This window comes from Mus musculus, chromosome 8 (genome assembly GCF_000001635.26).
Source record: "Mus musculus strain C57BL/6J chromosome 8, GRCm38.p6 C57BL/6J".
In the NCBI taxonomy this organism is placed as follows: Eukaryota; Metazoa; Chordata; class Mammalia; order Rodentia; family Muridae; genus Mus; species Mus musculus.
The window spans coordinates 26,558,026-26,582,238 of NC_000074.6; the positions used below are offsets into that span (position 1 = coordinate 26,558,026).

General features: G+C 43.6%; 1 long non-coding RNA gene across 1 annotated transcript; it reads right to left on the minus strand.

Moving 5' to 3' along the window:
• Window positions 1-1,724: 1,724 nt before the first annotated feature.
• Window positions 1,725-21,837, minus strand: Gm39149. The gene is made up of 3 exons (XR_870276.3): window positions 21,669-21,837; window positions 2,368-2,512; window positions 1,725-2,022 (listed from the first exon to the last, which is right to left on the minus strand). It is a non-coding gene; the product is annotated as a predicted gene, 39149 (long non-coding RNA).
• Between the last annotated feature and the right edge of the window lie 2,376 nt (window positions 21,838-24,213).

The following is a 24,213-nucleotide window of genomic DNA, read 5'->3' on the forward strand; positions in this document are numbered from 1 at the left end:
TTTGTGGGATACTGATTTCAGGGCAAATGATATGGCTCAGGATGCAGGGGCTTGCTGCTCACAAAGGACAACCTGAGTTCTATTCCAAAATTTACATGAAGGAGGAAGGAGAGATGCAAGTCCACATGAATACATCAGGGAGCACAATACATGCAAAAACACACACACACACACACACACACACACACACACACACACACACGTTCTACAAACATCTCAATAAGCTTGAAAGAGTACCCTGAACCTGAGACATCAGAGTCCTACAGACACCTTGATTTAGCCTAGGGAGAACCTGGTGGAGGAACCGGATAACTCAGGACTGGACTCCTGTCCCAGGAACTGAGATGATAAGTGAGCGTGATTTTAAGCCATGGTAACTTGTTAGGCAGCAATAGAAAACCAATATATTATTCAACCACACTAATTAATGGTGGTGCCTGCCCCATTTCCAAAGTTTGCAATGCTACCGCCTACCTGTGGTGGGGTGGCGTGCCAAGTACCATTCCTTCATATCATGCTCGATTAAGTGCTCCCCAAAGGACCCTTCAACAAGCAATGCTTGGGGCTGGAGAGGAAGGAAAGGCTTTGTGGATGTCTACCATAATCAGGGAACTGAAGGTCGCACAGAGCCAGAGCAGAACCAGGACTCAAGTTCTGGCCTTTGTCTGCCAAGAGGAGAGAGAGATTTCCTCTATGCCACATTCCCACCCCCATCCTGGCCAAGAAAAAGGGTTGTTTAAAACTGAAGTCCCTGGGGCTTCACTCTTGCTTAGGACTATTGCTCCCCACAAACAAGAAAGGAGGGCAGAGTGGTTGAAAGGTGGGTGCCAACAAGCTCTCAGTTCCCTCTGTGGCTTGGATGTGGGTATAAAGGCTTCATTTCCCAGAGAGGAAGCACAGGGAGGTGCTCTGGACTCTTAAGAGGTAGTGGACTCTAAAGAGACACCCAAGATTATTGGGGACAGTTTTCTTTCTTCTCCCACTTTCTTCTGCTCAAGACACTCATGATATGACCAATACTTCTGCCAATGCAAATGTCTGCTCATCAGAGTCCACACCTGTAAGGCCATTGTTTTGAATTTGAACCTAAACAAATCTCTATCATTGTAAGTTAAATGGGAGGTATTTCATTGTAGAAATGTGAAGCTCACTAATATAGAGCTTCTTCTTCATCCTCCCAATTGTCTGTTTCCCAAATCAATCCTTCAGTTTAACACTGGGAAGGGCAGGGCAGTGAAAAGTCAGACTTGTTCTAGGATCCGAAGCCAGGCCTGTTTTAAGATCCAAGTCTCACTCCATTCCAGGGCTCCCTGCCGAGCCCAGACAGATGAGTGCAACCAGCTTTCCTGCCCTCCTTTGACCCAAGGAGGCTGACATCCAGCCAAACCACTCATCAACAGACTGGCTGTCATTTGTCACTCATGATGTCAGATCAAATCCAAGCAGCAATTAGAAAAGCAGATTGCGACATTGTGCCCTTTATTACTGGTGTTTCTGTGGGACATGAGCAACAAGAAGTCCCCAGAGAGGAGCCGTAAAAGAAAAATGAAAAGAAACAAGAAACGTACTTTTTTCCCTCTCCGTGATCTTCACAGCACAGCCATTTTGTAATGGGCACCGTATGATCAGTCACGCACAAGCCCAGCAACCTCTTTCCAAATGGTAATAAATCCCCCTGGACCCTGACACACTTGTAATTTACAACTTGGCTAAAATGAACATTATTTCAAGCTAAGTGTATTCTCTGAGGTGCCGGAGACTGTGGCGGCGTTCCTGCTGACAGAGGGGTTTCTTTTTAAATGTCATGCATTCACTTTCATTACTTCCAAATAATTGCCCGGAAAGATCGGCTGCTGGACAGGAGGTCCACTTTACATCATCATCATCATCATCAAGGGAACCCCCTCCGGGAGCTGGTTTCAGTCTGAGGAGGGCTGAGCTCTCAATATCCACCTTTTCTGCTGTGCCGAAATGGTACCTTCATCACTCCATGGGCAAGCTCCAGATGAGATGGAACATAATCTAGAGATAGAAACATGACCCGCCATCACTGCTACCATTACATAGTATCCTTTTTATCCATTGCATCATGCCATCGCTCCCAACCCTGTGTGTGGCTCTTGTTGGTCAGTGTTTACTAAAGGACATATGTTTCTGTATCATGGAAACTCAGTCTATGGTTAAGAAGATGGAAGAATGGGAAGATGGGTTCATTAGCTGGGTTCGAGAGGAGAGTTTCTCAGCCTGGTCCCACAAGCATACTGTAGATTTCAGAAATCATCCATTCAGATCAACAGGAATTTGGAGATCTACCTTTGATCGTGGTGGTATATAACAAATCATGACAGCATGTAATGGCTTACTTACTATTTTATGAATTGGTAGCATGGTAGGGTTCCGCAGTGTGGTTGTTCTTTCCACTGTGACCGTTGGGGTCACATTAGGGCTGTAGTCATCTTAGTGACTGGAATGGGCTGCAAGGTCCTTTTAAGCTCATACACAGATCTGGTGCCTGGAGGTAGAAGACAGGAGTGCAGGACTCAGCTGAGTAAGGTAGGATCTTGGACCTTTCCAACAGATAGATCAGGTATCCACATGACTTTTCCATATGGTCTCTCCGGGTGGAGTCTTCTACAAGTTATGTAGACTTCCAACCTGGTTTCTGAGAACTCAAAGAAACACATAGGGGTAGAAGCCACTAGGTCTAATACAGGGTCACGTTTTGTCACATTCTACTGCCTGTACTGAGCCATGCAGAAAGTTTAGATTCTACACCAGTATGAAGAGATATAGTTTATCCAGGCAAGTTTTGAAAACTAACTTGCTATTGAGAAGATGAGAAGAACTGAGCAAGAAGCCATACACCCTCTGGGAAATATCTCTAAATGGCAACCACCAATTCTAATCCTCCTTTTAAGAATGAGGACAGACTCTGTGCTCATAGAGTGCACTGTACACCAAGATAGATGCTGCAGCTCTGAGATGAGTAATCTGTTCCAAGCAAGCAGATGTCACGTTCCATAAGTCTAGGGTGCCACTGTATAAAAGACTCCCTCTCTCCCTACAGCTTCTACTATAGCAAGTTCAAAACTCCATGGATCTCACATGGCTTCTGAAGAGCTAAAGAATTGAAGGTTTGCCATCAGTTCATCAACAGGACAATATCCTGCTCTTGTCCCCCAGCCCAGATCAGGTCCTAAACATGAGTCTAGACCTTAAATTTGTCATAAATCTTGGATTCTGGGACCCAGCCACAGCCAGATATTTGAGGAGTCTCTCCTTAGGATTTTAGGTTTAGCACCCCACATTACAAAATTCTGATTGCACTTGGATTTTTCTCCAAGTTTTGTTCTTTTGAATATTTTAATTTCTTCTTAAACTTTTTATATCTTTGTACAATATATTCTGATCATATTCATCTTTCATTATGCCCCTCTAAATCCCCCTAGTGCCCTTCATCCATCACCCTCCCAATTTCACATCCTCTCTTTTTTGTTATTAAGAACTGCCTGAGTTTGATGAGCTGCACTTTGGTTTTGAGCACCATAATGGTACTCACATGAGCTTGCATGATTGCTCGGTTTTCCCTTGGGGTTGGTGGGGTTATTCTTTCTAGATGAACATTGCACATCCTGTGCCTAAAAGGCTACTGTATCAATGTCTATACCAACCTGACCAAACAGTAGAGTCAGGGATAGCTAAGGAGACAGTCTATTCTTCCCATTGGATTTTGGCACTGGGTTTGGGTATTTCATGTGGAAAGTGGTTCTGCACTAACAATGTCTGAGAGCTAGTCATTGTTACAACCACTTCATTTAATTGCTGTGGACAATATCAGACTGTGGTAGATTTGGGATGTACTAAGCTGCTGTTTAAACAACTGCTAAGGTTCAAATAAAACTAGGTGAGAAACCTTCCCAAGTTAAAAGCAGAAGGAAATCTAATGAACTGTTATGTCCAGGGTGTGTGTGTGTGTGTGTGTGTGTGTGTGTGTGTGTGTGTGTGTGTGTGTGCATGAGCACATGTGCTTGCTTGCTTCTCTTGCTGTCTTATCAGTTGATTAATTGTATGGCAGGATTAAACGTAAAACTACACAAGACATCTCAGGCAGGGTAATCCATCACTTTATCCCTACCACTACAGACAAGGACAGTCCTGAGACTGGAGAGAGGAACAAGGAAGGGAGAGATAAACTCGATGCCTTGATCTCAGAGGTAGGCTTCTTCCTTTTGGTGCTCATGGGCTTCTGTGTTTGGGTCTCAGAAAGAGCAGTTGGATTCTGCAGCAGAAATCTATGTTTATTCCAAAAGAAGCCAGCAGCTAGCCCAACCATCTGATGCTGGGAATCTTAGAATGGAGAGGCTTCAGGAAGATGGTGCCTAGAAGAGGACTTTTTCCTTGACTTAGAATTGCCCCCATAGGTTACTGCATGTACAAGTGCTACCTAACAACACTTCAGGCAAACATGGGTGCTGTACATGATGGGTCCTGTATGACATCATCTACCACATCATAACCATCTCCATTTGAGTCAGGGCATACTGCACATGAAAAAATCCTCACACCACCTAAAATGTATGTCTAGGAACATGTCCCAAACATTAACTGCTACACGACTGTCCTTCATTACCAAACTAACCAAGAGTCTCCCCGCATGGATTCTTGTTTGCTCTTACAGTAGGAGAAGCAGTGGGCACAGAAGGGCCTCGGGGCTCCCACCATATCCCGGCTGGGGCGTGCTCAGCCTCCCTCAGGAATATCAAGGCCTCAGGCTCGAGCAGGAGTCTGCAGTCTATCAACCATGAGTGACATCAGTAGAGTACCACGTTCCAGTGCCCCGTGTCCTCTGCATAAATGCAATTTCCCCAAATGTCAGGAGGAAAGCATTACAGATAACACATTGTGTGTGTCTTTGACCCAGTAAGTGCTGAAATCACAGATCTCATTATTCTGACATGATAGAATTTTCTCTCTGTCTTCCTCCCTCTGCAGGCTGGCTGCTGTTGTTTTTGATACTGCAGATCTAATTGGTGAAAGTGCAAAGCCACTGTAGAAAAAAAAAATAAGCCTTACCTGCTTCCTACTCCAAACAAAATATCAGGTCTCCCTGAGAAGGAAGAAGATGAACTGTAAGACAGCTCATAGCAGCATATTACATTAAAGATATTCTTGGCAAGAGCCTTAAAGAGTGGATGAAGAATAGACAGCATTTGACCTTGAAAGCAATATACCCATGAGAGACTCCACCTCCATCTCAGCACAGGGCAGTTTGCTGTATAGGGAGGGGCAAGAGCCCAGAATAAACAGCAACTGACCTTGGACTGGAAGTCTAGTTCTGCTACTTTCTTTCTGTGTGGCCATACTATGTATGCTGAGGCTCTTCTGTGTTTACCTTGCCATTCGTTGAAGTTCGTATTAACCCTGTGTGTCAGAATGCATATGAAGAAGGAAGTCCATGACTGGACTTTGACTACCTGGCAGTAACTGGTACTAAAAACATCCATTACAGTTAAAATGGTTTCCACTTCAGAGATGGAGTCAATAGATCATTCATTCAATTAGCAAATGAATGCCTGCTCTTGAAGACAGAAAACGTGGCTCACTAAATAGCTGTTGAATGAATGAAACTCTTTTCATCCATCACTAGCTGCTTTGGACAAGTCACTGAATGCCTCTGATACTATCTTACAACCTATAAAAGGCAGAGTTGCGTAGCATCAAGCCTACATCTGCCTTCTAGTTTTGAGCTTTCATAACACGAGAGGCCAATCTAGAAGCATAGAGAAAGTTAAGACAGAGTTCCATCCCTCCTGAGTTGTAAGATTGGCCTAAAGAGATGTCTCAGATCTCCCTGCATGAAAACAGGCAGCAATAAAGGCACTACGTGAGGAGTAGTGGGAAAAAAACATGTCACAGATGTTCAGAAGTTCATGTCTCAGGGCTGGTACTGGGACAACTAAGGACCAGCCTGCACCTTGGAAATGTAGGATCAAACTGGCCTAGAGACACTGTCATTTTGATAAGACATGCTGACATACGCAGCTTTAGCCACATGTTTCAAATCCTTGGAGTATTAGTTAAAGCCATCACAAGTTAGAAGAAGCTGAGCTGTGCCAAAGTTTGGAGACAGAGCCACACAGTGTTTCTCCACCTTCCATTGCAGCCTTGTAAAAGAATATGGGTCTCTGAGCGAAACAGCCACATTTTCGAGCCCCATCTGCTTACAGGTGACAATCCCAAGCCGGTCTGCTGTTTGGTGTTGTTTCGGCAAAGAAAGGCAGGGGTTGGGGGAGGGAAAGGGTAGCTAGACCCTCACCTGAGAGTCCAGTCATTTTCCTAGCCATTTGTGAGTGAGAATCTGCCCAAAATGCACACAAACTTTCAGAACTTAGGAGCTTCTAGGGTATCTAGGCTGGGGAAGGTTCATTGACAGGGACTCCATCTATGAAGCTATAGGGAAGCCATCATCCATGCTGTATGAAGATGTTGCTAGTGTGGAGCTTTGGAATGCTTCTGCAAGTAGCCTCTCTACCCATGCATTGTGGGTAATCCCAGTGAACTAATTGGTTCCCCAGGGTGAAGTTAATGGAGTCACATTTTGGTTTGTTGTCTGGGGCCTTGTAAGGAATGGGTAGCTGTGGGTTATGAGTCCCCAGGGAATGAATGCTCTCACCAATCCTGAAGGCTTGTATTTGTGTGGACCTGGAATCTCCTCTACAGGTTGTGTTGAAGGCTCCATCCTTAATGAAACAATGTTTAAAGGTGAGGGTTTGGGGTGAGCATGAAGGTTCCGGCCTCACCAACACATTGACCTATTTCATGGGCTCTTAACTTGATGGGCAATGGGTAGGTGATGAAACGTGGGATCTAGGAACTAGTGAAGAGGTTGGGTCTTACACGGTGTGATGTCCAGGACCTTTATTTTCTCCCTAGTTTCTCCCCCGCCTCCTCCTTCCCCCCACTTCTGCTTCCCAGGTGTCTATTCTGCCTCACATGCAGGAGTTCCTCCCTCTGCCTCCCCTCCACCCCCCTCTTTCTTTCTTTAAGATAATGCCTCACTAAGCAGTCCTTGTTGACTTGGACTGTGTGCAGACCATGCTGGCTTCAAATTCATAGGCATTCACCTGCATTTGCCCCTGGAAGGCTGGGATTGAAGGAGTGCACTCAGCATTCACGTCTTCCTGACTTTTTGCCAGTGCCACACCCAAGTGAGAGCCTGTCCCTCTTACCCTACCTGGCTTTTCAACCATCATCTCATGGAGTACTTCTGAGGGGTCCCTGCCCTCGTCAATCTCCTCCCATGCCCAGCTTCCTCCAGGCTGGAAGGCAGTGCTCTAAAGGACCATAGGTAGTAGGAAGGTCATCTCCAGGATTAACTGCCTGCTTGCACTTACGAACGTGCTCTACTGCTGAGATGGTACAAAAGTCACAGTGGTCAACATAAAATATAAACGATAGATATTAAAACCTGATATACATCTTTGTACTTCACTTGTTTGCTTCCATTTCAGGTCCAAACCCGAGTATTTAAAAATGTCTTTAAAACATTACTTGAAAACATGATCTTCAATGATTATATAATATTCCACTGGATCGATTTAACCCAAAATTGTGTAAAAAAAAAAAAAAAATCCCCCACCACTGGACTCAAGCTATCTCTAATTTTTCAGCAGTTGTAAATAATGCTGCAATTAACATCTTGTTTATAATCTCTGTCCCAGGGTGACATTTTCAGAAATGGAACTTTTTGGTTAGAGTGTATAAATGATTTAAAAGATGTTATTCTAGTGCCTCCCTCTCTATCTTTAAATGCAGTATGCTTCACTTACTAGCTCATTCATTCTTCCTAGATATTAGTGTCCTTCATGAGGGTGAGTCTCATCTCCATCACTGTTCTAGATTGATATCTGTGGCTGTGATAAAACACACTGACACAAGCAACTTGGAGGATTAAAGTGTCTGTTTGGCTTCATTTCCGAGTCACAGTCTGTCCCTGAGAAAGTCAGAGTAGGAACCTAAATGAGAACTTCAAAGAAAGACAATGAAGGAGGGAGAAACACACTTTTTTTGATCATTTGACCATGCTTAGATATTTTTCTTATACAGTCCCAAACTACCTGCCTAGGGATGGTGTTGCCCAAAATGGACTGGGCCCTCCAGCATCAATTAATAATCAAGACACTACCCACAGGCCATTCTTCACTTGAGGTTTTCCTTTTAAGTAATTCTATGTATGGAGTGTCAAGTTGACAATTAAAATTAGACACTAACTCATTCAGAACACCACTGAGATAATTTGTATATGCTTGGCCCAGGGAGTGGCACTGTTAGAAGATGTGGCCCTGTTGGAGTAGGCCTTGTTGGAGTAAGATGTCACTGTGGGTGTAGGCTGTAAGACCCTCATCCCACCCACCTGGAAGCCAATCTTTCACTAGCAGCCTTCAGATGAAGATGTAAAACTCTCAGCTCTGCCTGCACCATGTCTGCCTGGATGCTGCCTTTCTCTCACTTTGAAGATAATGGACTAAACCTCTGAACCTGTAAGCCAGCGCCAAATAAATGTTGTCCTTTATAAGAGTTGCCTTGGTCATGGTGTCTGTTCACAGCAGTAAAATCCTAAGATAACACCTAAAACAAGGACCATTTAACCCTCGAGACATCTTGCTGCAGTGAATAGACATAGGGTGAGCAAACCAGTCAGGGTCATAGAATCTCAGACCCTTCCCCACTAGTGAGCTAGGGAAGTTCAGTGTCACCCAGAGTCCCTAACATCTACCACAGGGAGCCCAGTTGTTCCCGTATCATGGTGGTCCTTGGTGGTCCCTACAAAGCAACCCCACGCCATGATCTGTTGATATCCTCACAGTTTAAAGAGGAGCTTTCACAATGGTTTGGATTCTCCTCCATTGTGATTAACTTTTCTGGGAGGCAGGGAACGGGAAAACATAACTGAGATGCGGATAAAGAGATACAGCAGGGTAGAATCAAAGCAGCATCCAACCTGAAAATCCAGGGCTTCCTCTTGTAAAATCCCCAATCTGAGACTGGGTTTCTTTTGGTTCTGAGCCCCTCCAATCCCAGTCTAACCTCCATGGTACAGCAATGACATTAAAGGCTTTCATTTTAAACATTGTTGACAAATCACACCTTCTTTTACCAACCCAACCACAATGTTTACAAATCTAAGGGACACAGTGTTACATGATGGCTGTGGGGAAATTTAAAGGAGTTCCAATATCTCACTCCAGCCTTTCACTTGCAAAATCCCACCTAGGGAACAGTCAAACATACAAGGACCATGCAGTCTTGTGCAGAAGGCTGTAGTAACCAAGTTTCTCCAAGGTGAGGCCGGAGTGGGCTTGAAGAAGAACAAGGATGCTACGTGTGCTAATTTAGATTAACTGAAATCAAAAGAAAGAGACATTATCAATTGCCTTTTCTATTAATTGGCTGACTTGAAAGACACTTAGGCTAACTGCTTGGAATTACCAGTAACCAGAGGCAGGTTAATGGCTTTCTTGGCTGGGAGGTCGCCTGGCAAGCCTGGTATCTCAGTAGAGTGTGTTGCATGCAGTGTGCTCCAGCTAAGTGTATGCTTGGGAATGTGTTGAGGTTACTTGAACACCCCCCACTTCTCCTTTAAAGACTGTTACCGAGGATCCAACCCAGCACCTTGCATAATACTGTGTGCTGTACTACTGGGCTGCACCCCAAACTCCTCGGATGCTTCATATCTCCCCTTGCACATGTGTAGTCTTGGGTTGTGGGCACTACCTGGACTCCCCATGTGCCATGAGATCATAGAGAGAGCTGGAAAGCTCTCTTCTCTGGATTGCCCTAGCTAAGTGCAGGTCAAGGTTGAAGTATTTCTAAGCCTTTGAAGGAAATGAGCTCTAAGAGTATCTCAGGTCCTAGGTGTGGCGTAGGGATTGAGGGCCCTGTCCTTGGCCTCCCTAGAATTTCAAAGTCTTGCTGAAAACAAAAACTGGTGGGTCTTTTTCCATTTGTAGGGTGTTTTATACTTCAGCAAGCCAGAGGGGACTGAGGCATGTGAAGGCAATGGCAGCCCTAGTTCCCACGGGAAGAATTGGCAAAGGAAAGGAAGGAAAGGCTCGCTCTCATTAATTAATAACAGCTTCAGCCCCTAGGAAGGCGGCAATCAAAACATCTCAAGCTTGAGGCATTTCAGGTGATGGTTGGGGCTCCTCCATCCTGCAGCCTTTGTCCCAATTCCATTTAACTGTGTGGAGAATGAAGGATGTGCTCTGGGTAGCAATTTTGCTTCAATTTCCTCAAAGTCCAAACCCCAAGGGACTTCTGATCTTCCTGCCAACTATCTCAGCCCCCTAGTCATCTTCAGAGTCACACTGGGGACATTATTGCGTGTGTTTCTTTTTCCCATCTTCCTACCTTTCATTCCACAACCCCCCCTCCCCCGCCAGGAGCACCCGTAACATGTTCATTAATGAATGCATTTAATCAAGTTTATGAAGTCTCTTTATTATCAGTAACCCTAATCGCTCTTAATTGCTGCATCATTAGTTCAGCCGTGCTCAGATATAGCAGTTAGGCGGAGCAGTGCATGACAACTCCAGAAGAAGAAGAAAAAAAATGGCTTGGTGCGTGAAAGCCTGGGAGGAAGGAACTGCCAAAAGAAGAGGCAAGGGAGGGTGGGGGACGAGGGGAGAGGGAAGAAGCTGAAGCTGTGTGGAGCGGCCTGCTGCTGGGCAGAGAGGGGGAAGAGAGACCATTAAGAGGTTCGACCAGGTGTAAAGATGCTGGTGAGTCGGTTTTGCATATTTTGAAACTTTGGGGAGCTCTGCCATCAGCAGCATGAGCAAATGTGCTGCTTGACAAGAGTTGATGTTATGCTAATACGGAGCACCTGCCACCCTCGGGGATCTCCAACCCTCTACAAGCTCTGTGGTTGTGTTTGAAAGCCAAAGGCTTGGTGGCTATGAGGCTGAACGATGCACCTTGTCATTGGGAACTCAGCGAGCGGTGTCCTGCTGCTGGTCTTTGCAGAGACATTAACTCCTCTGCCTGGTGCATATTCTTGAAGGCTGTGCCTAGCAGAGAAGACCCACTGAGATGCCTCAGGTCAGAAATGGAGAGGGCAAGCTGCTTGCTTTGCTGTTGAATGACCCTCCCTAGGAGGCCAAAGATCTGATTCCAGAGTCCCAATCCAAGCTAACTCACCATCTGCCTCAGTTTCCTACCCATAGAGTATATTTGATAACACAACTTTGAAAAGTCACTTTAACAGCCTGTGAGAGTACGTGTGTGGAAAGGACCAACAGAAACCCTTGGGCTGCTCCAAAGTTATGGTGTTCGAGAAATTCCAGCCCACATACCAGTGTGTCTCTATAGGTTCTTTGTTCTTGCATCCCCCGCTGCTGCCTGCCTCAGTCTCATGATGTCTAGACTCTTCTGGAACTTAACTTCACGTGCAGAAAGTCTCAATCCTGGCGGCACAGTGTTTTTTTACAAGCTTCCAATTTCTGGGAGTTTTTCTGAGGCCCACGTCACCTTAAAAATACAAAACCAGCCTTTCTTCCACCATTTACTGGTAATTTTCTATCTGTACATGTGGTGTTCACTGGAACACATGTTTTAAATACCAGCTATGTGCCGAGTGCTGGGGAGCAACATAGATTCAATTTTTAAGGTATTTATGGCTTTGGAATCTAAGTCACTCAGCTATAACTATATCCCACCTCCACTTTCCACCAGAATGTTAACTATTCCATAGAGAAATGCTGTCTGTCCTAGATAACAAGCCAACAGAGAGGACACATGCAGAGCTGTCACCAAGAAGTCTATGGCCACTTGTGGCAAGGCTGGGGACAGCTAAATGGCATACAGCTATAATCAGCTTTGTATTTTGCAGACCCTGTGTAAAATGGAAGAATGGTTTTCCTTGCTCAACAATTATTATGAATCTCAAGACAGTGACAACAGAACATGATAAGCACAGGACACTTGGAAGCTTGGGGCCCTGTGCACATTCAGCCATCCCTGTTTATGCCTGCAAAGATCTTGAAAGGTCCGAAGTCCTGCTTGGCTGTGCATTTACAGTACCCAGCACACTAACTTACATGAGAGGTTCTAACTAAACAAAGAGGCACTTAGGTTATCATTCTCTGTTTGGGGGACCTGATCAAGACTCTGGACCAAAGTTTGAGGAGCTTCTCTATCTATTAACCCATCTCCATTCCTGAGTGCACAATACCTTTGGTGTTTCTGCATCTGAAGGGTCCCACTAAAGCCTCTCTATGAATAATAGTCCCTTCTGGGGTAGTTCCCAGATACTACTTGTAGGCTCATCCTTAGAACATTCTAGATGCTTTATTTTTGACAGAAAATATAAGGCATTCTTGAGTCATAAGATCAACAAGTTGCAATCTGTCTTCAAGTTACTATCGCTGTGAGGAGGAACCATCACTAGGGCAATTTTTAAAAGAAAGCATCTAATTGGTTGCCTGATGAAGTGAAAACTTAAGGGTTCTTTGGAAAGTCAGCTGTGTTGGATGGTGTTTTGGTAGGGCAAACATGTGAAGGAGTGTTTTCCTGAAGTGGGCACAGGTAAAAGGCTAAGGCAGACTCGTGAAGGAAGGTTTCACTGAAGCAGGCACAGGAGAGAGGATGTTCTGCTAAACACGCATGTGAAAGGACATGTGATGAAGGGTTCTTTCCTAACAACATGCATGTATTGGCCTGTCTGACATTGCATAGATGAGCTGCATTTGTTAGGACTCCATAGAGAAAAACACACCAAAAACTTCTGGTGGTGTGCCTCAGTTTCTTACCACATCTAAGGACTCAGGCTGATTGGCAGAGTGATGTCAACTGAGACAGTCACATGTGCTGAGGCAAGACTCATGGAGGACACATGATGCTTGGAGGGAGCATAAAAAGGACTTGATGAACAGTGACAGAGGCTGAGCATAGCTTGCTTATAGAGATAGCTGTACAATGCTTGTTAGTCTTGCGACTTTGCTGATCTTCGATAAGAGAGACACAGCCAAGAACTCTCCTAGCATTCCTTCAGGTACCTCCTGCTGACTTTTGCAGAGGCTGAGCCCTGGCTGTCTTTGCTAGATAGCACCACAGCTGTTGATTCATGTTTGTTATCCCAACTCTACAGAACTGGACTGCTGATACTATCCATGATGTGTTTGTGAGTGGATCAAGCTGCTGCTGCTGCTAACCTGTAATTGGACTGCTGATTTCCAGACAGCCCAGACAGGAGTTACTCTAAAAAGAACCATTTCTAAACAAATCCACTTTCCCCATATCTTTTCTTTTTCACTACCTATGGTGGGTAATGGGCTACAAGGGAGGTTAAAGCATTTAAGAACCATCATTAAAAATAGGCATTGAAAAAAAAATTAAAGTTGCATTCTGCTTACAATTTCAGAGTGTTTGCCCATAACCATCATGGCAGGGATCATGATGGCAGACAGTCAGGCACAGCACTGGAGCAGTAGCTAAGAGATTACATCCTGATCCACAAGCAGCAGGCAACCAAGAAAGAGGCAGGAACTGGGCCTGACATGGCTTTGGAAAGCTCAAAGCCCACCTCCAGTGACACACCTCCTCCAACAAGGCCACACCTCCCAATCCTTCCCAAACAGTTCCACTAACAGAAGCCCAAGCATTCAAACAGATGAACTTAAGGGAAGCATCCTCACTCAAACCACCACACATCCTTTATCCAAACCCTTCCTCAACTGCCCCATCCACATAGCCACACCTCTTTCCAGCATGCTGATTGTTCATGCATTGATCGACACTGCCAGCATGTTCTTCCCAGGGTGCTCCCATTACTGCAGGCTAGCTGCTGCCTGAACCCAGAGCCACAGTACGGCTTTCCTTTGCTTTAATGGGTACCAGGTCTGTTCTGACCTCTAGATACTGCTTGCCTGAGACAATATGGCAGAAATATGGAAGAAATTTAACTTTGTTAGAGCACTGTAGGACCTTTCACTATTTAAGAACCAACCCAACATGGACCCATCCTAAGCATTCATGCTCATCGCTCCCTTATCAGGCCTCTATTAAGCTCCCCCTTGCATCTTGTCTTTGAACACTAGAAAATTGGGTTGAGATGCCTGAAAGTGCAAGGATCAAATCTTTGCTGAAGGGCCCTGGACCAAAAAAAAAAAAAAGAAGTTTGGTGTCAAAAGAGCTCAGAGAGGAGTGTGGGGAAAGCAAGTGTGCAGGACAGTCAAATACAAGTGAGAACCATGTGATTGGATTAGTTTGTCCCCTTGGCTGTGATAAACTCCATGATCAAAAGCAACTTGGGGAGAAAACAGTTTATTTGATTTATTGGCTTCAGTCTCAGATCACTGAGGGCTAGACTCCAAGCAGGGGCAGGGGCAGCCCGTGGAGGAACACTGTTTTTTACTGGCTTGCTCAGCTTGCTTTCTGAGAATGCCCCCCTACATTGGGCTGGGCCTTCCTTCCCACACTAGCCACCCACTGATCAAGAAAAGGCCTCACAGACTTGCCCATGGACCAGTCCAACGGAGAAAGTTGTTCAATTGAGGTCTGCCTCTTCCCAGGTGACTCTAGTTCCGCTCAAGTTGACTAAAACTAACTAGCAGACTAATCAAGCCACCTGATTAGCAGGAGGCTCACCAGGCTGCCGCAGCTGGGATGGTAATTTATAGTAAACACTTTTTAACCAGTAGGATTCCACTCTGAAGAAGTGATTAAAGTACAATATGGTAAGTGTGTAACCCAGTAGTATTGTTGCCTATACCAGATGTTGTTTTTGTAGTGTTGTTTCTGTACATGGCTGGGTGTGCTGTATTTCCATAGGACAGACAGTACCATAGATCTATTTACACAGACTCATCCTGAAATGGGCAAAATGTTGCAGGATGATATCCAAGGGCTAATGATGTCACTGAGAGGGATGGAGTTGTCTGTCCCCTTGTAATCCTAAGAAACCATTAGTGACTATTATAACATCACGGTGCAGCACGTGACTGGCTTGTGCTCTTGTGCACCTAAAAATGGTAAGGTGTGAGACCAGCTCTCCTATCTCCTTCATTTCTGTATGGATCTAGATACTAATTTAAAAGCCAGTGAACATCAAGATATAGAACAGCAATTTATATGATAAAAGTGATGCACTCTGCAATAATTCTTGGAGAAAGATAATTTATATATTCCTACCATTTTCATCTTTGAAGAGGATATATATAAAATTCATGCTCATTTCTGAACTTTGGATCAAGACTGATATTGCCAATCAATTCTAGTTGCTGCTGAGAAAAACCCCCAAACTTAAATTTATAGAAGACCACATAAGAATTATAGCATCTGCAGTGGCTCCAGAAAGTTCACCTGTCAATAAAACACAGATTGTGTAAAAAAAAAAATCAATTATAAAAAATGTGGTTATTTATTGAAATGCATACCCAAAATGAGTTTTATAGAGTAAATGCATAGATTATGCCAATTGGGGATCTAGGCTCAGTCAGTAAAGTACTTGGAGACAACTGTAAAGACCTGAGTTCAACTTCTGGAAGCCAGCTTGTAATCCCAGTGCTGGTGAGGCAGAGACAGCAGATTCTGGGGCTCCCTGGACAGCTAAGCCTAGTTTACTTGGCAAGCTCCAGGCCTGAAGAAACCCCATCTCTAAAAGGACAAGGGGAATGGTATCTGAGGAAAAATACCCAGCTTGACTTCTCACCTTCACACACATGTACACACACACACCCGAGCACATACATGCACTCACACAGACATAGGCACTACATTCACACACACAGTGAAGTAGGACTTGGGATTCCCAAGATTAGACTCCATGGCCTTGGGCACAGTGGGCACGTGCTCAGCCACCAGACACATCTCCAGCTGCTTGCTGCCCGCAGTTATCCCAGCACTACTGAAGATCACCAGGGCACCAGGACACATATGAAATTCAGTTCGTGATCTCTGATATCTGATAGATCATTTTCAGCCAAATGAAGCATTTAGCCATGTTCGAACACGGGGTTTGTCATGACAGAAAGACAATTTCTGTTTTCTTCTTAAGAAAAGCACTGTTTTAATTTGTCATTGTATACTAACTCCTGGGCTGTTCCCTGGCCTTTACTCTTGAAGTATCAGATGTTGGCAGCGTACACAATGACCTCAACCCACAGGCTTGAATTAATTAAAACAAAGTTACATACCAGTTAACATTGCATATGGATTTTGGCAAACCTGTAAGACTATTTCCATGGAATGGGCATACAAACCCATGTGGTTTGCTGTGTGGTTGCTAAGACAAAGGAAAAGCTTTTGTTAAAACCTGGCTGTATAAGTCAATTGCCCTTCCAGATGGTTGCACCAAACAATGTATATCCTGTCTGAAAGTATGTGGATTTAAAAAATGAGATCTCACAAATTAAGTATGAATTTCGTTTCATTAATGGAAGATTTTTACCTACATTTACTAGATATCTAGTTATGTTCTTATAAAACACAAACATTTTGTTACTATTTGCTTTTCTTATTGACTTGTAGAAATTCTTTACATATTATAATTGCTGTATTCTTTGCCTATCACACATAAATATATATTTCCAGTTTGTTACTTGTGGATGGATTTTATTGGCGATGATTTCTGATGTCGAAAACTTCTGTATTGTGTAGCCAAATGGTGGCTTTTTAAAAGGCTTTAGCCTTGGCGGATTCCTAGAAGATCTTGGGAAGAGTCTCCTCCCTCTCTAGAGTTAAAACCTGTTCTCCCATATTTCACAGCAGCATTTTAATCCAGGTCCTTCCATACTGAACTTTGATGTGCTACAGAGCGACCAACCTATATATAATTACTACGATTGCATATGACTGATAGATGCCAATGCTAACCCAATCCCGTTGTTTTAGTTAACTAAGTGTATCAACCGTTTCATGTCTTCACTTTCTCAGATAAACTCAGGATGATCCACCTGGGACTTTAGTGAATTCTAAAGTCTATAGGCTGTGATGGAAGGCATTTGCACACAAATATTTACAGCAAGAGTGTGGTCTCTTCTTCATGCTTCCTTTCTTTCTTTGGTCCTCTCTGTCTCGGTCTTATTGCTCTTAGGTCCCCTTTGCTTCATGTTACAGTTACAAGTTATCACCAACTCTTTGCATCTGTGAGTGGCACGTTTCCATGCTTAGGCTGCTGTTGGTTCCTGTCCACACTCAGAGTCTGTGTTTTCCTATATCAGCCTACTTACTAAATTCTCATTGATTAAATTATTTTTATTAACTTGGGTCTCCTAGGTTGATTAAAAGAAAATCATGATTTACATTGAACTTCTCTGGATCCTTCCGTAATGTATCTCACATCTAGGATCTTTTGTTTTTCTCTTAACAATAACACTAAATTATTCTAATGTGATTTTCTAAATTATTGTTTTTCATTTGGGATGCTGATTTTTATAAAAATGTGCTTTCCAAAGCCTAACAAGATAATCATGTTTGGTTTTCCTCTTAATTAAACTATTAATGTAATAAATTATAATACATTTTAAAATTATATTAATTAATTCTCTAATGTTAAACAAGGTTTTCAGAATCATGTACAAAGAAGCCTTCTAGCTGATACATGTTTCCTTTCAATAAACTTTCATTTGTTGATGATACCTTGCTTTGTTTAGGGAGAGTGCTCTGTATATTTGTTTTATATTTGAGATACTCTATGCAGTTTCATTATTAGAATTGACAATATCCTCATTATTTTATGCTATGGAGAAATTTATATAATCCATGTATTATTTTCATTATAGACATGGCTCAATTTGCCTGAAAAACTACCTTGTCCTGAATATTTTTTGGCAAAGTCCTAGAAGAGAGGGTTTTTATTCTACTCAAAATATTCATCCTATTCTTAACTAAATTTTGGACAATTTCATTTCCCAGTTTGAAGAACACCATATATATGTATATATATATATATATATATATATATATATATATGTGTGTGTGTGTGTGTGTGTGTGTGTGTGTGTGTGTGTATATATATTCAAACTTAACTTGAATTAGGCTGCATGTAATATTTCCTTAATTAACTTTTTGATTATTTTCTATTTTTTTTTCAGTTTTGCCAAAGGGTAGCTGACAACTAACAACTCTTCATATTTAAGATGTACACTGTGATGTTTTAGACAGGCACATACTCTGTGAAATGACTAGCACAACCCAAGCTAATCACTCCATCATCTCCCATGGTTACTTGTCTCTAGTGAGATATTTAACATTTACATCAGGTTAACATTGTAAGTATTTCATTTGAAAGTCTGTAGTTGAAATGCAGTAGGTTGAATCCCACTCCCCTGCCAATGAATCTGTATCCAGATTCTCAAGAAATGTGGATCTTAACCTTAGATGGCGAAAGGGCTTGAAGCTGCAATTCGGATGAGAATCTTGAGCTGGAGTGACTCTCTGTGTCATTTGGATGGACGTTGTATGTGTGCTCAAGAGTTTGATAACAAGCAGAAAGGTCAATGGGCACAGGATGGCAGAGGCAAGGCATACAACCATGGGATGCAAAGGCCTCCGGTGTCTGGAAACACCAGGATATAGAATCTTTCCTGGAGCCTTACCAACACTTTTCTTAGCCCAATAAAGCTGGTCTCTGTCTTGCAACTTCCTGAACTATGAAAGAACGAATTTGTGTTCTTTTCAGCCACTATACTGATAGCAGTTTGGTTTTCTAGCCACAGGAAACCAACACATGTGTGTTTGATCCGATATAGTCTTTCACAATCTACCTGGTGTTTTTCCTATTTAATTGATCTTTTTGGTGGGTAGGTTAGCTTTTATTCTTTTAATAAAGTGACTTTTGGTTAATTCAATCTCATTTCTGCCACTTCCTTGGAGGACTTATTTTAAAATTTTATGTGTATGGGTTTTTTTTTATGTCTCTGCTCTTTATTTGTTATTATGATAACATGTGTTATATAGGACCAAGAAGATAAATGGTATTTGTAGCTATCAGAGATTGTTACATATATTACTAATATATCAGAGACATTCCTCATGTTTTCTTTTTTATTAGATACTTTCTTTATATACATTTCAATTATCCCGAAAGTTCCCTATACCCTCCCCCCGCCCTGCTCCCCTACCCACCCACTCCCACTTCTTGGCCCTGGCATTCCCCTGTACTGGGGCATATAAAGTTTGCAATACCAAAGGGCCTCTCTTCCCAGTGATTGCTGACTAGTCCATCTTCTGCTACATATGCAGCTAGCTCTGGGGTACCAGTTAGTTCATATTGTTGTTCCACCTATAGGGTTGCATATCCCTTCAGCTCCTTGGATGCTTTCTCTACCTTCTTCATTGGGGACCCTATGTTCCATCTTATAGATGACTGTGAGCATCCACTTCTGTATTTGCCAGGCACTGGCATAGCCTCATATGAGACAGCTATACCAGGGTCCCTTCAGCAAAATCTTGCTGGCATATGCAATAGTGTCTGGGTTTGGTGGCTGATTATGGGATGGATCCCCAGGTGGGGTAGTCTCTGGATGGTCCATCCTTTTGTCTTAGCTCCAAGCTTTGTCTCTGTAACTCCTTTTATATTTTTTGCCTGCATGAAGGTGTGCCATGTTTCTGCTTGGTGCCTGCATAGGACAGAAAAGAGTTTCGGATTCTCTGGGACAGGAGTTACCTATAGATGGTTGTGAGTCACTTGTGAGTGTAGGAACTCAAACCTGGGTCCTTTGGAAGAACAGACGCTCTTAACCTCATAGCCATGTATCCAGCTGCTCTTGGGCGGTCCTCTTATTCTCAGTTTTATTTTCTGTTTTTTTTTTTAACTTCTTTCATTTCTTCTTAAGGTCAGTAGAGGATGGGAAATCACCCTTTAAAAATATTTTTTTTGCCACACTGTGTAACTTTTGATAAGTGGGCTTCATACTTTTTATAATTTAAAACCATCTGTCATTTCAGTTTTGACTTCCTCTCGGCTCCATCCTTGTTGGCAGAGAATTTTCGTAAAACTAGAGACTTTGGCAGGGACTGTTGGTAAATTTTAAGCTTCATGTACCATGGTCAGTGAATTTGGCCGCTGAACTTCCTACTTGAGGAAGTTATTTTTACAAAGACTTAGCTTGTGGATGCTGCATTGGCTTGGGACAGCAGAGCATACCCAGATCCATCCCATGGTCATGCTGCTCCCACTGTCCTGGTTCTATAGCTATTTTTTGAACTTCTCTGGGCCTCATCCAGAAAATGGGAACACATCTGGGCAGGATGAAGGAGTTGACATTAAAACAGTGCTTTCAACAAGGTCTAGGAAGGTCTAGCAAGAGCTCAGCGTGTGTGTCCATTTTTATAGGTAGGATCTCATCACTAGTCCAGTAGCATTCCCATTTGAGACTCTTACCAAGAGTCAGACTACCCGAGCCGTGCAGCCAGGCTACTCCAGATCTGGGCACATAATGTCCTTTCTGCATACTGGAGGATGGTATAGTTGAGAACGTGATGAAGTCAGATAGATCAAGAGTGGAGTCTTACCTCTATCCTCAGTTTAATTTGGTACATTGGACTGGTTGTTTAGGATTTTTCATCTATGCATGAGGACAATGCCTGTGACTCTCTAGAGTTAATAGATCCACTGCTCTATTGGATCAGTGAGCCGCTGGGGTAAGGAGATGGCTCAACAGGAAATAGCACTTGCAATGCAAACAGGACCTAAGTTCAAATCATCATGCAAAATTTCCGGCAAGGTCATGCACCCAGCTGTGACCCCAGAGCTGTAGTGGGTAGAGACAGCCTAGGTCCAAGTGCAGTGCTAGACCCTGTCCCATGGGGATAGAGCTGAGAGTGATAAAGTGTGACAGTAAACACAATCATTCCTCTGTCCTCAGAATAAGTGTGCTCACCTACTGTGCTTGTGTATCTCCTGTTTCTCTGTCTCTGTCTCTCTGTGTATCTCTCTAACTCTCTGTCTCTCTATCTCTCCCTACCCTCCCTCTCTTTCACGCATGTACACACACACACACACACACACACACACACACACACACACATTCCAGCATTCTTGACCAGTCATCATGACTAACTTCTCTCCTCCAGATTGCCTTGGCTTATCCTCCTACTCTGCCAGTCTCCTTCCAACCACAGACTCCCTTAGACAAAAGATCACGTGGACTTTGTTCCACACTGGGCTTGGGGAACACAAAGCAGTAGACAGAAGACCTCTGCAGAGATCGGCTGGACTCTGAGGCACTGGTGTTGACGGTGTTGTTATATGGCTGTGTAGCCATGACATAGCTTTGTATCAACCCACAGAAGGGGAAAACGTCTCAGACCCTGGTTTTAAAAAACCCTGCAAGCTTGGTGTGGAAATGGAGGACAGGGGTGAAGGGAAGACAAGATGGTGGTGTCTGTCCCCTCCACTCCACCACTGGTAGGCTTAAGCTGGGAATGCTATATTTGCGGAGAAAGTAAGAAGGAAACACATCTGGAGACAAAGATTTTTTTTTTTTTCCGGAAATGTAGAAAACTCAAAGGCATCAAATTCTCCTAAACGCAGTCTTGGTGAGTTCTCTCGCCAAGTAGATGACATCTTCATGCCTAAAGGCAGATCAGTACAAGTGGAGTTGGAGCTAGCAGCTATTCAAAGAATGGCATCAGATACAAAGTAACAGGCAGTATGTGGGGCTTACCTGCACTTGTGAGAACGGTGGTGTTGCATGGCTGTGTAGCCATGGCATTGACATCACTTTGCATCAGCCCATAGGAAAGCGGAGATGATCTTGTCTTGCTGGAGCCCAGGGATTCAGGTTATTAGATGACCCAAAGCTGGAGAACACAACATATTGTTGAAGCCAGCAGCAGTGATCTATACAGGAAGGCAGATTTATGACTCAGTGATACCGAGATGAGCAGCTGGGTTCTCAGGACACAAGGAACAGTGTGAGTTACAGCAAAAGGAAGCTAATGAGCCCACTCTCCCCATGTACATCTGCAAGGGATGTGCTGTCCATGTACTTCTAAGAGAATCCAGCATTCACATGCGCTGTTACGATCTTGATTTGTGGAATCACCAGATTATACCCACTCCATCGTCCAAAAAATCTGGTTACCTTGGGAGGATTTGGCAGTATGAAGATCACACCACATAGTAGCTAGGCCTCCTGAATGGACCAGAGCTCTTTAAAATGGCTGGTGGTCACTTCTTACATGCAGATCCCATATTGCACTTAGTCATGGCTGATTTCTGAGAGCTTCAGGGGTACAGAGGCATTCCCTACTTCCCTTCAATAGACAGCAGGTGGTGGGAGTGTCCCTCTCTGAGATAGATGGGCCACCATGCCCAGCCTGAGTTCTAGAATATGGCACACCTGGAGACTGATACTTCCTCCTGGTCATTTCCAATTCTCCCCTCTCTCAGAGTGCCTGGAAGGAGGGATGATCCAGCTAAGAACAGGGCAACATCCTCAGAAAATACATCACAGGCGAGTGTTTAAAAGGAATGAGGGAAGGCAACATTTTCCATTATGGCACTAATATTCCCCCTTCTTTAACCACAGGCTACCCACCACCACCGGCAACTTCTCCTCTTCATTTCTTTTTTTTTTTTTTTTTTTTTTTTTTTTTTTTTAATTTTTTTTTTTCCATTTTTTATTAGGTATTTAGCTCATTTACATTTCCAATGCTATACCAAAAGACCCCCTTACCCACCCACCCCCACTCCCCTACCCACCCACTCCCCCCCTTTGGCCCTGGCGTTCCCCTGTACCGGGGCACACAAAGTCTGCGTGTCCAATGGGCCTCTCTTTCCAGTGATGGCCAACTAGGCCTTCTTTTGATACATATGCAGCTAGAGTCAAGAGCTCAGGGGTACTGGTTAGTTCATAATGTTGTTCCACCTATAGGGTTGAAGATCCCTTTAGCTCCTTGGGTACTTTCTCTAGCTCCTCCATTGGGAGCCCTGTGATCCATCCATTAGCTGACTGTGAGCATCCACTTCTGTGTTTGCTAGGCCCCAGCATAGTCTCACAAGAGACAGCTACATCTGGGTCCTTTCAGTAAAATCTTGCTAGTGTATGCAATGGTGTCAGCATTTGGAAGCTGATTATGGGGTGGATCCCTGGATATGGCAGTCTCTACATGGTCCATCCTTTCATCTCAGCTCCATACTTTGTTTCTGTAACTCCTTCCATGGGTGTTTTGTTCCCACTTCTAAGGAGGGGCATAGTGTCCACACTTCAGTCTTCATTTTTCTTGAGTTTCATGTGTTTAGGAAATTGTATCTTATATCGTGGGTATCCTAGGTTTTGGGCTAGTATCCACTTATCAGTGAGTACATATTGTGTGAGTTCCTTTGTGATTGTGTTACCTCACTCAGGATGATGCTCTCCAGGTCCATCCATTTGGCTAGGAATTTCATAAATTCATTCTTTTTAATAGCTGAGTAGTACTCCATTGTGTAGATGTACCACATTTTCTGTATCCATTCCTCTGTTGAGGGGCATCTGGGTTCTTTCCAGTTTCTGGCTATTATAAATAAGGCTGCTATGAACATAGTGGAACATGTGTCCTTCTTACCAGTTGGGGCTTCTTCTGGATATATGCCCAGGAGAGGTATTGCTGGATCCTCCGGTAGTACTATGTCCAATTTTCTGAGGAACCGCCAGACTGATTTCCAGAGTGGTTGTACAAGCCTGCAATCCCACCAACAATGGAGGAGTGTTCCTCTTTCTCCACATCCTCGCCAGCATCTGCTGTCACCTGAATTTTTGATCTTAGCCATTCTCACTGGTGTGAGGTGGAATCTCAGGGTTGTTTTGATTTGCATTTCCCTGATGATTAAGGATGTTGAACATTTTTTCAGGTGCTTCTCTGCCATTCGGTATTCCTCAGGTGAGAATTCTTTGTTCAGTTCTGAGCCCCATTTTTTAAGGGGGTTATTTGATTTTCTGAGGTCCACCTTCTTGAGTTCTTTATATATGTTGGATATTAGTCCCCTATCTGATTTAGGATAGGTAAAGATCCTTTCCCAGTCTGTTGGTGGTCTTTTTGTCTTATAGACAGTGTCTTTTGCCTTGCAGAAACTTTGGAGTTTCATTAGGTCCCATTTGTCAATTCTCGATCTTACAGCACAAGCCATTGCTGTTCTGTTCAGGAATTTTTCCCCTGTGCCCATATCTTCAAGGCTTTTCCCCACTTTCTCCTCTATAAGTTTCAGTGTCTCTGGTTTTATGTGAA